The sequence below is a fragment of the Halichoerus grypus genome, chromosome 3, assembly GCF_964656455.1.
Source record: "Halichoerus grypus chromosome 3, mHalGry1.hap1.1, whole genome shotgun sequence".
Classification (NCBI taxonomy): domain Eukaryota; kingdom Metazoa; phylum Chordata; class Mammalia; order Carnivora; family Phocidae; genus Halichoerus; species Halichoerus grypus.
Window position 1 is genome coordinate 48,905,476 of NC_135714.1, and position 13,913 is coordinate 48,919,388.

The 13,913-nt window shown below is 32.8% G+C and overlaps 1 protein-coding gene across 25 annotated transcripts in view; it reads left to right on the forward strand.

Annotated features, from left to right (window-relative positions):
• The window catches only part of ADGRL3 (adhesion G protein-coupled receptor L3), an 829,369-nt gene that overhangs the window by 306,517 nt on the left and 508,939 nt on the right, over positions 1-13,913 (forward strand). The window lies entirely within an intron of this gene.

Below are 13,913 nucleotides of genomic sequence, written 5' to 3' on the forward strand. Positions count from 1 at the left end.
CTTGAGAAAACAAAAATACATTTCACTACCTAACATCTTACTATATAATTCTCTTTATGAAGTTATGTTTTATTGATTATGAAAAACCTTGACTTCTAAGCTCTGCTTAACTTTGTTATTTATAGAAATTAATCATCCTTGGAATGTTTATAATGTTTGCAGGCTAGATAATTTGTAATACTCCCAGTAATATCACTATGTTTATGGTCAAATATGTTTACAAAAAAAAATCTTTGTCATGGTCATGATGTATGAGGCTACTGCAAACACATCCAACACCATCTGCATTACCCACTCGGTACTGAATTTCAAAATATATATTTTATAAGTTAACTATAATCTCTAATATCACAATATAAACCACAAATATGCATGGCTGATAGCTTTTCCTTTGTGAGAACATGTTCAGAAACCTTCCCTACGCAGTCGGTATGCAGGTTAGCAGTTGGAAAAGAACTTTCTCTTGCCTTTGCACTTGCAAAATGTGTTATAGGTGAATTTTATTGTACTGATACTTTAGAGTAATATGTATATACTTTGAGAGCAAAATAGCATTTTCTTATTTTCAGATTTTATGTCTGACTATTTTAGGATCATATCTTATTTTTTGTATTTCTTGGCCTTGGAATGGACTAGGACTGCAATAGGGTAGTTGTACGCTTGATGTAGAATGAGTTAAAAAACAATTGGATTGCATAACGTATAAATATCTAATTATTTATTTTCCTCTTCTTTGTATTGCTATTGACTTTCATTTTCAGTGTAAGAATAAGTGTTCACACATGTATAATTTCATATAAGCAGCCATAATACATTTTTCATGCATTTACTTCCTCCATTCTGATTGTAAATGGTTCTTTAATGACCACTCAAAAAATTGAAATGCAATAGTTGAAGTAGTCTCATTGATTTGTTATGTAAATAAGAAACAATATATTGTATTATAATCTGTTTTGGCAGTTCAGAATAAGACCTGTTGAAAAATAGGGTTCATTCATTCTCTACTTTTTTTTGAGTTTTTAATTGATAAATTGAAAACAAATACCTTACATTTTGTCAATAATTACATTTTTGCTTTATTTCTATATTTCCCTTATATTGTCATCATAGCCGAATTAGTTTCTTTAAATATAGAAAATTGTCTTCCTATCCAAAAAAATCTGTCTTAAATGAAGGATTTGATCAAATAAGCTAGACTACTTAGGGATTTGCCAGAAAAATATGCTGGCTGTATTTACACAAGTAATGGATACAGGTCTTTGTACAAAATAGGGTCTCACAATGACATTTGATAAGCTTTCTGTGTTTATTTCATCTACACATAGTTTGTGGTGATTTGGATGTCCTGAAGTCAAGGTTATAGCTTACTGGTAAAGTACAAGCATCTCTATATATCTCATATATCCCTTTGTCATTACCAGTATCACCTACTTTATTCTCAAAGTAACTCTCCTCATACAAATTTAAATCAGAAAGCAAAAATCCAATAATCCCATGACCCAATGACATAATTAATATTAATGCTTATTAGATTTTTCTTGCAGTCATGTATGTGTATTACATTTTTTTAAAAATGGAATAATGTTAGAAATAAAATTTGTCTTTCATTTTGACTTAACCTTAAAATGTAGATATTTGTGTACTCTATTTTTTTAAAAATTATAGTATCATATCATATGAAGAAACTGTTGTTTATCTAACCATATATTACCATATATAACCATAGATCTCTGATCAACAGAGAAGGTCATTGATATATTGCCATTACCAATAGCACTATAAAGGAACACACTTATATATAAACTCTGACTTTATCTTTGTACCTCTAGAAGAAAATCTCTTGAGAAATAGAAAGTAAAAAAAAAAAAATGACTTCTTTTTAGGTTAGTCAATAACTATCTTAAATGAGTGTTAATAAATTATCAATGTAACCTTACTTGCTATTAATACAGTTGTTTAAAACAATCCTGCAAGGTTTGGCTACTACAATAATGAACAAAACATAAATAAGAATAAATATTCAAATATTAAGATATTATTTGCAAGTGTATAATGATATATTCAGAAAATTCAAGAAAGATAATCTTTCTCAGAATTAATAAGAACATTTTGAGTTCAGATATATGATTCACACATATGAAAATGATTTGAGTCAAAACAGCAATGAATTGTATGAGTTATTTAGTAGATATCATAGGAGGAAATATATAGAACTTATGAGAAAAAAAGTCTAAAACTTTACTGGGAGTTATAAAAGAAGACATGCAATATACTGTGTTCCTGGATGAAAAGACTGAGTATAGGGGCGCCTGGGTGGCTCAGATGGTTGGGCGTCTGCCTTCGGCTCGGGTCATGATCCCAGGGTCCTGGGATCGAGCCCCACGTCTGGCTCCTGGCTCGGCGGGGAGCCTGCCTCTCCCTCTCCCTCTGCCTCTCCCCTGCTCATGCTCTCACTCTCTCTCTGTATCTCTGTCTCAAATGAATAAATAAAATCTTTAAAAAAAAAAAAAAAAAAAGACTGAGTATAGCAACATCGACAATATTTCCAGATTATTTTTTATAGATTTTTACACAACTGCATTCAGAGTACCCATATCAGCTTTCTTATGTAGAAACTCAACAGAATTATTTTAAATATATATATTAAATATTAAATAAGAAAACTAGTATAAATGAAAGGAATAATAAGAAGGCACTTCCCCAATTGATCATAAAACATATATTATACAAATAAAATAATTAAAGATAAAATCTCAAAATTAGGCAAACTGATCAACTATAAAAATGAGATCCATGAAATAGCACTGTAGTTTATATGTCTGTGTTGCAATGTGATTATAATGACACCTCAGAAAATCAAATGTCTAGGACTAGAAGTAGTTAAGTAGGGATCAAATCAACTGTGTGTGTGTGTGTGTGTGTGTGTGTGTGTGTGTGTGTGTGTTTCAAATTACATACTATAAAAATTCTGGAGGAAGACCTCTTTGTGTTATCTACCCTAGTGTCCATTTTTGAACAATGTATCAAAGAGTATAAAGTAGGCTGCAGTCACAGTATATTCCTAAATTAATATTGGCTTCCAGAGAACGCTTCCTTGTTCACCAAGCATTCCAAGGCAGGTAGGTGTTTCTGATCAGGGTGTTTGTGTATGGTGGGAAATAGTGATGGATGTCATTCTTTTGCTCTCACAGTTATACATATGGCATGAAGCTTCCAAAGTCATTTTGAGGGTCATTGCCACTCCAGTCTGCAGGAGGGGAGAATGAGTGTTGTGGAGATTCAATGGATATGTTTGGAAGTAATTCACATTACTTCTGCTGCCATTTCCATTAACTAAAACTCAGCCTCATAGCTATACCTATAAAGGGGTCTGAAAGGTGTAGTCCTCTTGTGATAAAGGAAGATATTTATAAAAGATACCATGTAGCTTTAAAAAAAAAAAACTGGATTTAAAGCACTAATATATATTTTTAAATGTATAAATGGAGGGATTTTTTTATGACTTTATTGAGATACATTTAACATACCAATAAATTACTCATTTAAAGTATATAGTTTATGGGATTTGAGTGTATGCATAGTTGGGCAACTATCAACATAATCAATTTTAGAACATTATCAATCCTCCAAAAAGAAACCCCATACCCGCTGGTGGTCACACCTGGTTTCCCCTTTCCCCAGTCCCTGAAAACCACTAATCTACTTTATATTCCTATGGATTTGCCTATTCTGGACCTTTTGTATCAATAGAATCATATAATTTTTGATCTTTTATGGCTCGATTATTTAACTTAACAGAGAATTTTTAAAATTTATCCTCATTATAGCATGTAATAGTACTTGGTACTTTTTTATTGCCAAATAATATTCCTTTGTCTGAACTTAATACATTGTATCTATCAGTTGATAGAAATTTGGATTATTCCTACTTTTTGGCTATTCTGCTTAATGCTGTTGTGAAAATTCATGTACAAGTTTTTGTACGGATGTGATTTTACTTCTTTTGGGTGTACACATGGAAGTGAAATTGTTGAGTCGCATAATTGTATGTTTAGCATTTTGAAGAACTGCTAAACTGTTTCCCAGAGTGATTTCACAATTACACATTCCAAACAGCAATGTGAAGCTTCTCATTTCTCCACATCCTGACCCACACTTGTTATCGCCTTTTTCACTTTATCATCCTAGTGAAGGTGAGGTAGTATCTCATTGTGGTTTTGATTTGCATTTTTTAATGCATAATGATGTTGAGCTTCTTTTCATGTGCTCCTTGGTCATTTGTATACCTTACTGGAGAAATATTCAATCATTTCTTAATAATTAAAATTTTTTATAATGAAGTTCTGAGTGTTCTTTATAGAAATATTTCTTATTAGAAAAGGCCAGAGAATATTGTTAGAATATATTTAGATTTAAGAGTTCTTTCAACTGCATATTCTAAGAGAATGTTTTTGCCTGGATTTACCCACTTAAATCTCATCTGCTTTACATTCACTTTGAAATCCTGTGCCATTTATCTAGCCTCATGCCTCGTCCCCTTTTACTTACATATTTAATTTCTAGTAGGTCATTAAATCAGGTTTTTATTATGACAAAAACTAGTAATTGACAGTTACTGAGATTTCACTCTGATATGTGAATTGTATAGTAGTTACTTATATACAAAACATCAAGGTAATTAATTGGATTCTTCTGGTAGTATCCAATTACTCTTCCCTAAGAACATTATAAAGAACATTAAGCTTTAATCCTGATGGCCAAAAGTATTTCTATTTTTGTTCTAGTCCAAATTCTTGTCCTTGCAGATTTTGGAAATCCTCTTATTTATATATTTTTGTGTGTCTTCACTCAAATTATATTATAAATATTGAGTCTTTCATTTTATTTCCATAGATTTGTTTTCTTTAATACGTTCTTCAAACTACTGGTTGCCCCTTTTACTTCATCTCAAGAAAGTTATATAATTCATTTTGTCTATCAAATCTATATATTGTATAATAGTGACCTTTGGACTCACACACATTACAGCTTTATTATTTTTTGAAAGCTTTATTTTTTTTAAAGTAGTCTTATACCCAATGTGGGACTTGAACTCAACCCCAAGATCAAGAGTCAGATGCTCTACTGACTAAGCCAGCCTGGCACCCCCTGGATCCACTCATTGCTTTAAACAAACAAACAAACAAACAAACAAACGAACAAGCAAAGATGAAAAACAGAAGAAAACCTGAGGTTTTATATGGCAAGAATCCTAGCAACTTTGCACTATTTCAGCACACTGGGCTTATCTGAAATATTACTATTTGAGAAGAAAAGACTAGGAGAACGCTAAATAAAGATAATACATGATTTATAAAGGTTGATACTGAACAGTTCCTATAGCTTTTTTTTTTTTTAAGATTTTATTTATTTATTTGACAGACCGAGAGAGACAGTGAGAGAGGGAACACAAGCAGGGGGAGTGGGAGAGGGAGAAGCAGACTTCCCGCTGAGCAGGGAGCCTGATGCTGGGCTCTATCCCAGGACCCTGGGATCATGACCTGAGCCAAAGGCAGACGTTTAATGTCTGAGCCACCCAAGCGCCCAGAACAGTTCTTATAGCTTTAAGGAACCATGAATGGAGGAAGATGTCAACATATTTAGGAAGTAATATTTACAGGAAGCCCAGAAACTGAAGTTTACAGTATCATCCAATCTAAGCTGCTTTTAGAATCCTAATTTGCATGCCCCTATTGAATGAAGTGAAAGATTTCAGAATGTAGAGTGTAATTCCAATTCTTTTACTTCCAAGATACATGACCTTAACTAATTTGATTCACAGTTTCCTTATTTGTTAAAGGGATAATTAGGCCTACTTTGTTATAGTATGAGGATCAAATAAAATAATGTATAGAAAGGCCCTAACACAAAGCCTCACACATTTAATCCTGAGAGAATGTGGTCATTAAAACATACCTTTTGGAATTAGAACTAAAAAAACAAATGACCTGGATAGTAAGCAAAATTTAAAATACAACACCATCTTGGGGTCACTTACTTTCTATAGTGCTTTTCAAAGACTGCATTGTGTGTTCTTAATCCCCAAATGTGACAGTTTCTCTAATTATGAGCCTACACATTTGTACATACATTCTATCATTATATTCAGAACTCACCCACTGGACTGTAACTAAGTCTTTAATGAGTTACTAATGAACATCTTAAGCTTAGATCAGCATTTAAAAAAAATGTTGAAGAGTGTTGAAAAGCTATTCAGAGTGCAGGCCTGTTGCTTTTAATTAGACTATAAGCCCAATAAAATTTCCTGTCTTCACTATTCATCCAAGGCTTAAAGAAATTGAATAGTGAGTGACAGATATACTCTCGCTTTGGTATTGTTAGTTTAATGTTAAGTTAAAAGGGATAAATATATTGAGCTAAATCAGAGAAATCATTATTTTGATTAAATGCAAAGATAAAAGTAATATGCAAAACCAAAATAGCATTTTATTCATTTTTTTCTCCCCTGCACTCAGATGACTTTACAATATTAATTTTATTGTTGCATTAGATGCAACATGAGGAAAAAGATCCAGATATGATTAGATCATATAGATAACCAAAAAAAAAAATTCCCAAAACAAAAAAACAGAAACAGCCCTCTGTATTTATTAAAAGAATGAACAGTTGGCTTTCACACATTACTGCTTCTCTCCAAGCTGTTGGATATACCATGAAAGTAGTAATCATAGACAGGACCTGAATTAGATCAGGACTATTCTTTTCTGGAGCTCTTGTTACAAATCAACAATGGTGGCGACTATTTAGCAATGATCCTTTCTTTGCCCTTTTGATAGAGAAGTTGGTGAAACCATGCAAACCTTAAGGGCACATTATTTGATAATGAAGACAGATAATACATAAAATTCAAAGCAACAGGCTAGTATGATGCTGTCCCTCTGGGGAATGCTGCACATTTGCTTAAAACGAAGCCTTTTAGATTAGTCACAATAGCTCAGTGTAGTGGGAATAGCTGTGATAGCCTACAAGTTTTATAGGTTACAGGCTATTGTTAGGAGACAGGTTTGATGTCATGCCTCTGCACCCAGATAAAAACCACCATGTCAGTTTTTAAAAGTAGGTGTCCAATAATCAAAGTCTATGTACACACAACCAACATAATATAATAGATAATTTTAACATGTTAGCTTGTTAATGTATCTGCCTTCTTGTCAACCAGCATTTAGACATTCATTTTGTGTTGAGGAGGCAACTTACTACCAGAAAAAAAATAGATAAAAACTTTTCATTCTTCTCAACCATCTTCAGAGATGCTGGTCATGATTAACTTAAGATAGAACTAACGAGATAGATTTCCATCAAAATATATAGGGTTTTCACTGGTTTTCCCTACATATCATGTATAATTGGCACTGTGATTAAGGAAAAGTGCCCCATTACTATTGTTATGAAGATTTTTAAAGAAATTATTTACTTTACAACATTCTGAAAGTACAGCTTCCATACCATTAAAATTTTAGTATACTTTAGCAGGGAAGTAGATGGAAGGAAATTTAAAAAAAAAATCAGTATTTTCCAAATAATGAATTCTAGAATTTTATTTTTGTTACCATGAATTTAAATCTGTTTACTTTATGTTCATAGAAAGCAGATATTTTTAGTTAGAAAAGAAAAATTATTAGTAATCATTCTTCTGATGAATAAGATATGTAATATACATTTTATTTAATTTGAGTGAAAATAATGTCTTCTTGTCCGAAGCTAATTTTTTTAAAATAAATTTATAACAGCAGAAACTTTACCCTCTGCTTACTCATTTTAACAAATGTTTGAGATATTTACATCACAATATTACAATCTAGGCAACTATTACAATGAATGAACCACAATTTTTCCCTCTATTTTTAGGACATGAAAGATGCCAGACTTGAAAGCCAATTAAAAAGTATTCTTTAAGTCCTGTTTCTTTTATTTTTTAACAAATAGGGATTAAGTTCCCCTTTAGCTTTATTCATAACCAATGTTTGACTCTTCCACTAGTCTCAGAATATCATACAGTTTTTATATCTTGATTGTTCAGTCTCTTGGTGATGGTTTAGCCATAGTATGTTTTATTTCACTGTAACAAGCTATGTTGTAGAGAAGAAGAGAAAGGAACCCAATTTGAAGGGAAATTGCTTAGGGCATACCAATGCTTCATGAAGCAATTCGGTCTAGAGAAGAAGTGTATTGAGTTAAATTGGATAATATCCATGTATGCTATGAAAGTTGCTTCATCATACACAGGTGTGTCATTTATCGCTACAAAACCATTTTCTTTTGAGAACCAGAATGAGACAGATTTTAGAGCTTCCATGTTGTAATTTCTACCTGGTGGCTTCCTTGTCACGTGCTTGAATTGAAACTTTTATGACTACTGTTAGAGATTACTACCCAGCTGATAAAGAAATTATGCAGCTGTCACATACACCTTAGGGAGAAATCAGGAAAGAAGTAATCTTCTTATATGGCCAAAGTGAATGTGGTTGGGGAAAGGTAGCACCTTTCAGTATGCATAAGGAAGCAGAATTGGAAAAATGTCTTTATTGACAAAGAAAAGAAGCAGAAGCAATAGTGTGCTTGTCTGTCTCTCCCTCTCTCTCTCTCTCTTTCCCTCTCTTCTTCGCTGATCCCTCCCCCCCCACTTCCTTACCCCTCCTTCTCTCTACCTCTTTCTCCCCTTATATATGTATATTACACGGAAGTGGGAGGGACTAGACATTCCTTATCAATTAACCATATGTTATAAGTATTTCAGGATAATTTCTAGCATTTACATCGCACTTTACAGTTGGCTGAACACTTTTGCACACAATAGCTCAATGAATACTCATATCCAGTGAGTCATAGGTAGTAATATCAGTAATATTAGGATAAAAAATAGATTTATTTCTGTCTATGTTTATAGACAGATCAGGGACTCCGATCTGTCAATCTAATGATGCAGTGACATTTCAAATAGTTCATAGAAGAGAAACTCAAAAATCTCTTAAACATCTCGGGGAGTCTTCTTCCAAAGGCATTTTAATGACCTATGAGCATTTTCCTTATTTCATAGACCTATGATTTAAATGATGAATAAACCAACCTAAACAACATATAGAACAATGAACTAGAATATTACAAAACAAAACAAGTAAAATTTTTAAAGTTTCATTTAAGGGGAAAAACAACCAGTATTGTGTTTATGTAAACCTAGAGATAATAATAGTTAAAGGTAAAATTGAATACTGGGTTAGGGTCATCATTGTAATTATAGTACATTTCAAACTCTATAAAGGCTCATAATTATCAACTTATTTTATTTATTTATTTATTTATTTTTTTTAAAGATTTTATTTATTTATTCATGAGAGACAGAGAGAGAGAGAGAGGCAGAGGGAGAAGCAGGCTCCCAAGGAGCAGGGAGCCCGCTGTGGGACTCGATCTCAGGTCTCTGGGATCATGACCTGAGCCGAAGGCAGACGCTTAACCATCTGAGCCACCCAGGCGCCCATAATTATCAACTTATTTTAAAAATATGTTAAAATATTGCTCCCAAACACCAAAACAAATGACTTGTGAGAAACATCCTTAGGTATGAAACTTAAATCACTTGTAACTCTGATAAATACTCTCTGGTGGTGTTTTCTTGTTGGCATTTCTCTTACCTTATAAATAGCATTACAGCCCATGGTTTTGTCTAGATCCCATGCTTACTATTATGATCAGTAGATATTTGGAGGAAGAAGCTGAATAATTGACTGAATTACATAGCTATTCATCAAAGGAGAACAAGAAAACAGAAACAGTTGAAATTGGTTAGAAATAATGCTTATTTAATACTTTTATTTACAAATCTTGACCTCAGAAAGTATATGCCATTAAAATATGATTTTTTAAATATTTATTTCAATTTTAAGCTCCACAGGTAAGATGAAAACTCTGGTACTGCCGTCATACAGACTTTATATCTTACGTGCTCATTATTTTTCCTTTTCTTACTTCTTGCCTTAAATTCACCCCAAACTATTATTCAGGAACTTTGATGCTCTGATAGCTTTTGATGTTTGGAGACTAACATAAACATGAGGAAATATTTTGATCATTTCAGCAGATTGTGAGATATTAATTTTCATATTTCATGCTTCCCACTAGGAAAGCAGAATCAAAGTGTTTACATGTGAAAATCTGAGTATGAAGTGATTATATAGACAATTTGGATATGGCAATGACTCATATTACTTATGATGAGTATTAAATATTATTTATGATGAAAGCAATTTGAACTTGTAAACTATTAGTGAATCTCTCTTTTTTAAAAATATAAAGTCTTAATCAGATATGTAATTCTTAAAGGAAATAAGATGAAGTGTCACCCTTTCTGAAGAAGGTTAGAAAGAAAGAACAAGATATGCTGACCTTATCATTACCTCCTGCCCCAAAACCAAAGTTACTTTTGAGACATCTTACAGTCCATACAACAGAGTTTGAAAATGTGATCTCAAATGGAGACCGGAGAAGAGTAAGGTGGGAGGGAGGTGTGTATGTACTTCTAAATTATCTTTCCCCTTATTAATCTGGAGAAGAGGCATTTAGGATGTGAAGGCTCTCCTCAAATATACTTGAAGATAAGTACCTTCTGGGAACAGCTTCATGTATTTTACACAGCCCATTTATATAGAATTTAGACAAGTGTTTGGAGAATGCCAAGGTATAGATATTAGATTTCTTCACATGAGGGAGAAGTATTGCTTCAGATAGAATTGGGTGCCTCAAGGACAGACTGAGCTTCTGATCGCTGCCTCTTCACATGAAACTTTAGTTTCAAAGTTTTTTAGCAGGCATGCTCTAGGGGTTATTAACTAGCATGTGAATTGCATGATTCTTTCCAGACCTCAGATTCTGTGCTTCTAATGGAATACCAGACTTAAAACTGTGATGTTTATCTTGAAGACTTATTTTTATAATAGCTTCAGGAAGACAAATTAGATTTATAACTCAAAAAAATATTTCTCCTGAAGTCATACAGTATTTTAAGTATAACATATACAATATTTTTCAAACAGAAGTCCAGATTTGGGGTCTGTTCTGATAGCTGTTGTCCATGTGGGCAGTGTAATAGCCAATCCACTGCTGGTGGCATGGATTGATGACACTGGATTCCTTTTAGAGAGATGGTGAAGCTGAAGGGGACTCCGATCTGTAGACGTAGAAGATACTCCATAAGACAAATCAGAGTCTCATTTCCTTCAACTTAACAAAGTCTACTAAACTTTCTGATATTTTGTATTCCTCAGTCTTGCTCCATGAAATCATTTTATTCTCTAACCCAAACCTATTCCTTCTAGGTCCCTAGATTTTGCTTTCTACTGAGTTTATTCTTATTTCTTATTTAAGCATAGTTTCTTTCCTTTAATACAGAAAGTGTTATACTTTGCTGCTGATGGTGATTCTACCTTGTATGTGTTTTAAATCATTTGTCTTTCTCTACTCTAGAAATTGACCTTTCCTGAAATACTCTCTACTTTAGGAGAGGTCTCTATTCCCAAGTCTTTTTCCCTATCCTGCCCTATTCTTCCTTCCCAGTAACTTCCTTCAGTGTGAGCTCATGATCTGGCTGTTGCTTACCTCTTTGATCTCATTCCAGACCATTCTCCCAGCCCACTACATATAGATTCATTGGCCATTGTGCTATTTCTTGAATAGACCAAGGTGGCTCCAACCTGAGGAATTGCAGCAGCCTGGAATGCTCTTTACTCCTGATTTTTTTTTTTTTTTATGACTAGCAACTTCCAATCTCATTGAGATCTTAGTTTAAATTTTTACTCCCACAGATGTCTTCCATAAAACCTGAAACAGAGTATCCTTTACATATTACCCTATTTTAAACTTTCTGTAGATTACTTATATTTATAGAACATTTTTATCTGTTAGTGTATTCATTCAAGTAGGCACGTGGTCTGTTTTGCTCACCAAAATCTCCAGCACCAAGAAAAAGACCTAGCACATAATGTGAACTCAATAAATATTTGTTGAGTGAACAAATAAGTGCATGCTCCATCATTCCAAATGTCCTCAGACATTAACTTGGCTGAGGGTGAAATCTTTCAACTCTATTATAACTGAAGCTTATAAGAAAGTACAGCTTTATCATATTTTGTTAATTTCCTGCCATAGTATAGTTTATAAAGATGTTAGGGGAAACATGCCTGTATGTATTCATGTAAAAAAATAATTAAAAATTAGTCACATGGGGCGCCTGGGTGGCTCAGTCGTTAAGCGTCTGCCTTTGGCGCAGGTCATGATCCCAGGGTCTTGGGATTGAGCCCCGCATCGGGCTCCCTGCTCTGCGGGAAGCCTGCTTCTCCCTCTCCCACTCCCTCTGCTTGCGTTCCCTCTCTTGCTGTGTCTCTCTCTGTCAAATAAATAAATAAAATCTTTAAAAAAAAAAATTAGTCACATTTTGGGCAATGAGGAGAGGGATATTTTAGAAGTCAAAAGTTCAGAAAAAAAATCATTAGAATTAAACATTAAAGGAGATAATTATTTAGAGATTTTGTTTTTCACAACTTTTTTGGTCTTAAAACTTGTGTCCTTCTTTGACACCTTTTTCATTTACATGATCTATCAAAATTACATTGAGATTACCTTTTGCCCAGTTATTTTAATATTCACCCATTATAGTGAGTATAAATAAAAATGATGTTTCAGAGCAATGCTAAACTTAGTTATGTTGTAGACTGGCTAGTTATATTCTAAAACTTTTTTTTTATTAAATTGAGATGGATTGTTTGGCAAATTTCTTAATATTTTTGTTTCTATAAGGGTTATTAGTTTCTTGTGATTTGGGAGAGAACATGTATTTCATTTTTAATCTGCAAATTTTATGTGTCAAGGAATAATAGCACCACTGTATAAACTTAGTGTTAGAAGGATGCTCATAAAATTCTCTTGCCTTATAATTCAATAAGAAATTCATCCTAGTTTCTCTCCTGACTTTTGAATGGTAGTCAGATAGCATTTTTAATGTGTTTTTAAATATGCATGTTGTAGTATGTTAAAAACAATTGTATAAAGCAAAATCTTTTTCTTTGTAAGGTCTTTTCCTTTCTGTTAGTAGGAACATTTTCATTATCATTCCTGTTTATCACACTAGTTGCAATTAGTGTAGAAAAATGTGTATCTTGGGTATCAATTCACCAGGAAAAAAAAAAAAAAAAACCTGTACTTAAATAACTCTGTTTTTCATAGCATATTATGTATGACTGTTTTGTGAATTATTAAAAAAATCATATGTGTACAATTTTATTTTTTCATTATTGTCTTGGTCTTCCATATTTATTCATTTATGTAATATGTACCATTTGTCAGTAAAATCACTGTGTATTTAAATGGCAAAAATGTATGTATATCCTTTTCACCTTAATGTTCATCACAGATCTTAATACAGTATCTTTCAAAAGATGTTAAATGACCTGAAACATATAAATAGAAAACAATCCGTGTAAATGTAACAACATAACAAACAAAACAAAACTAATAAAATAAATAAATAAATAAACATCTCTCTGAAACTTTCGGCACGCATTACCTTATCAAGCTTTTTGTGTGTAAATACTTAGTTCAGTAACATTTTTATTTATACTTATAGATATTAATGGCTATAATTTTACAGCAGAATGCCATGAATCTATAAAATAAAAAAATTTTATTTTTTTCAAGTAGCTTTCTCTGCTTTCAATAATTATGTCTAATTTTCCAATTATTGCTAGGGATTAGGCTGAGGTGTTTGACTTACTTAAGGTAGTGTTTAGCTAGGACAGAAATACACAGTCCATACCACACTAGGGACCGGGGGATGTGTTCTCCTCAGCTCCAGGGTTATCTGAGTG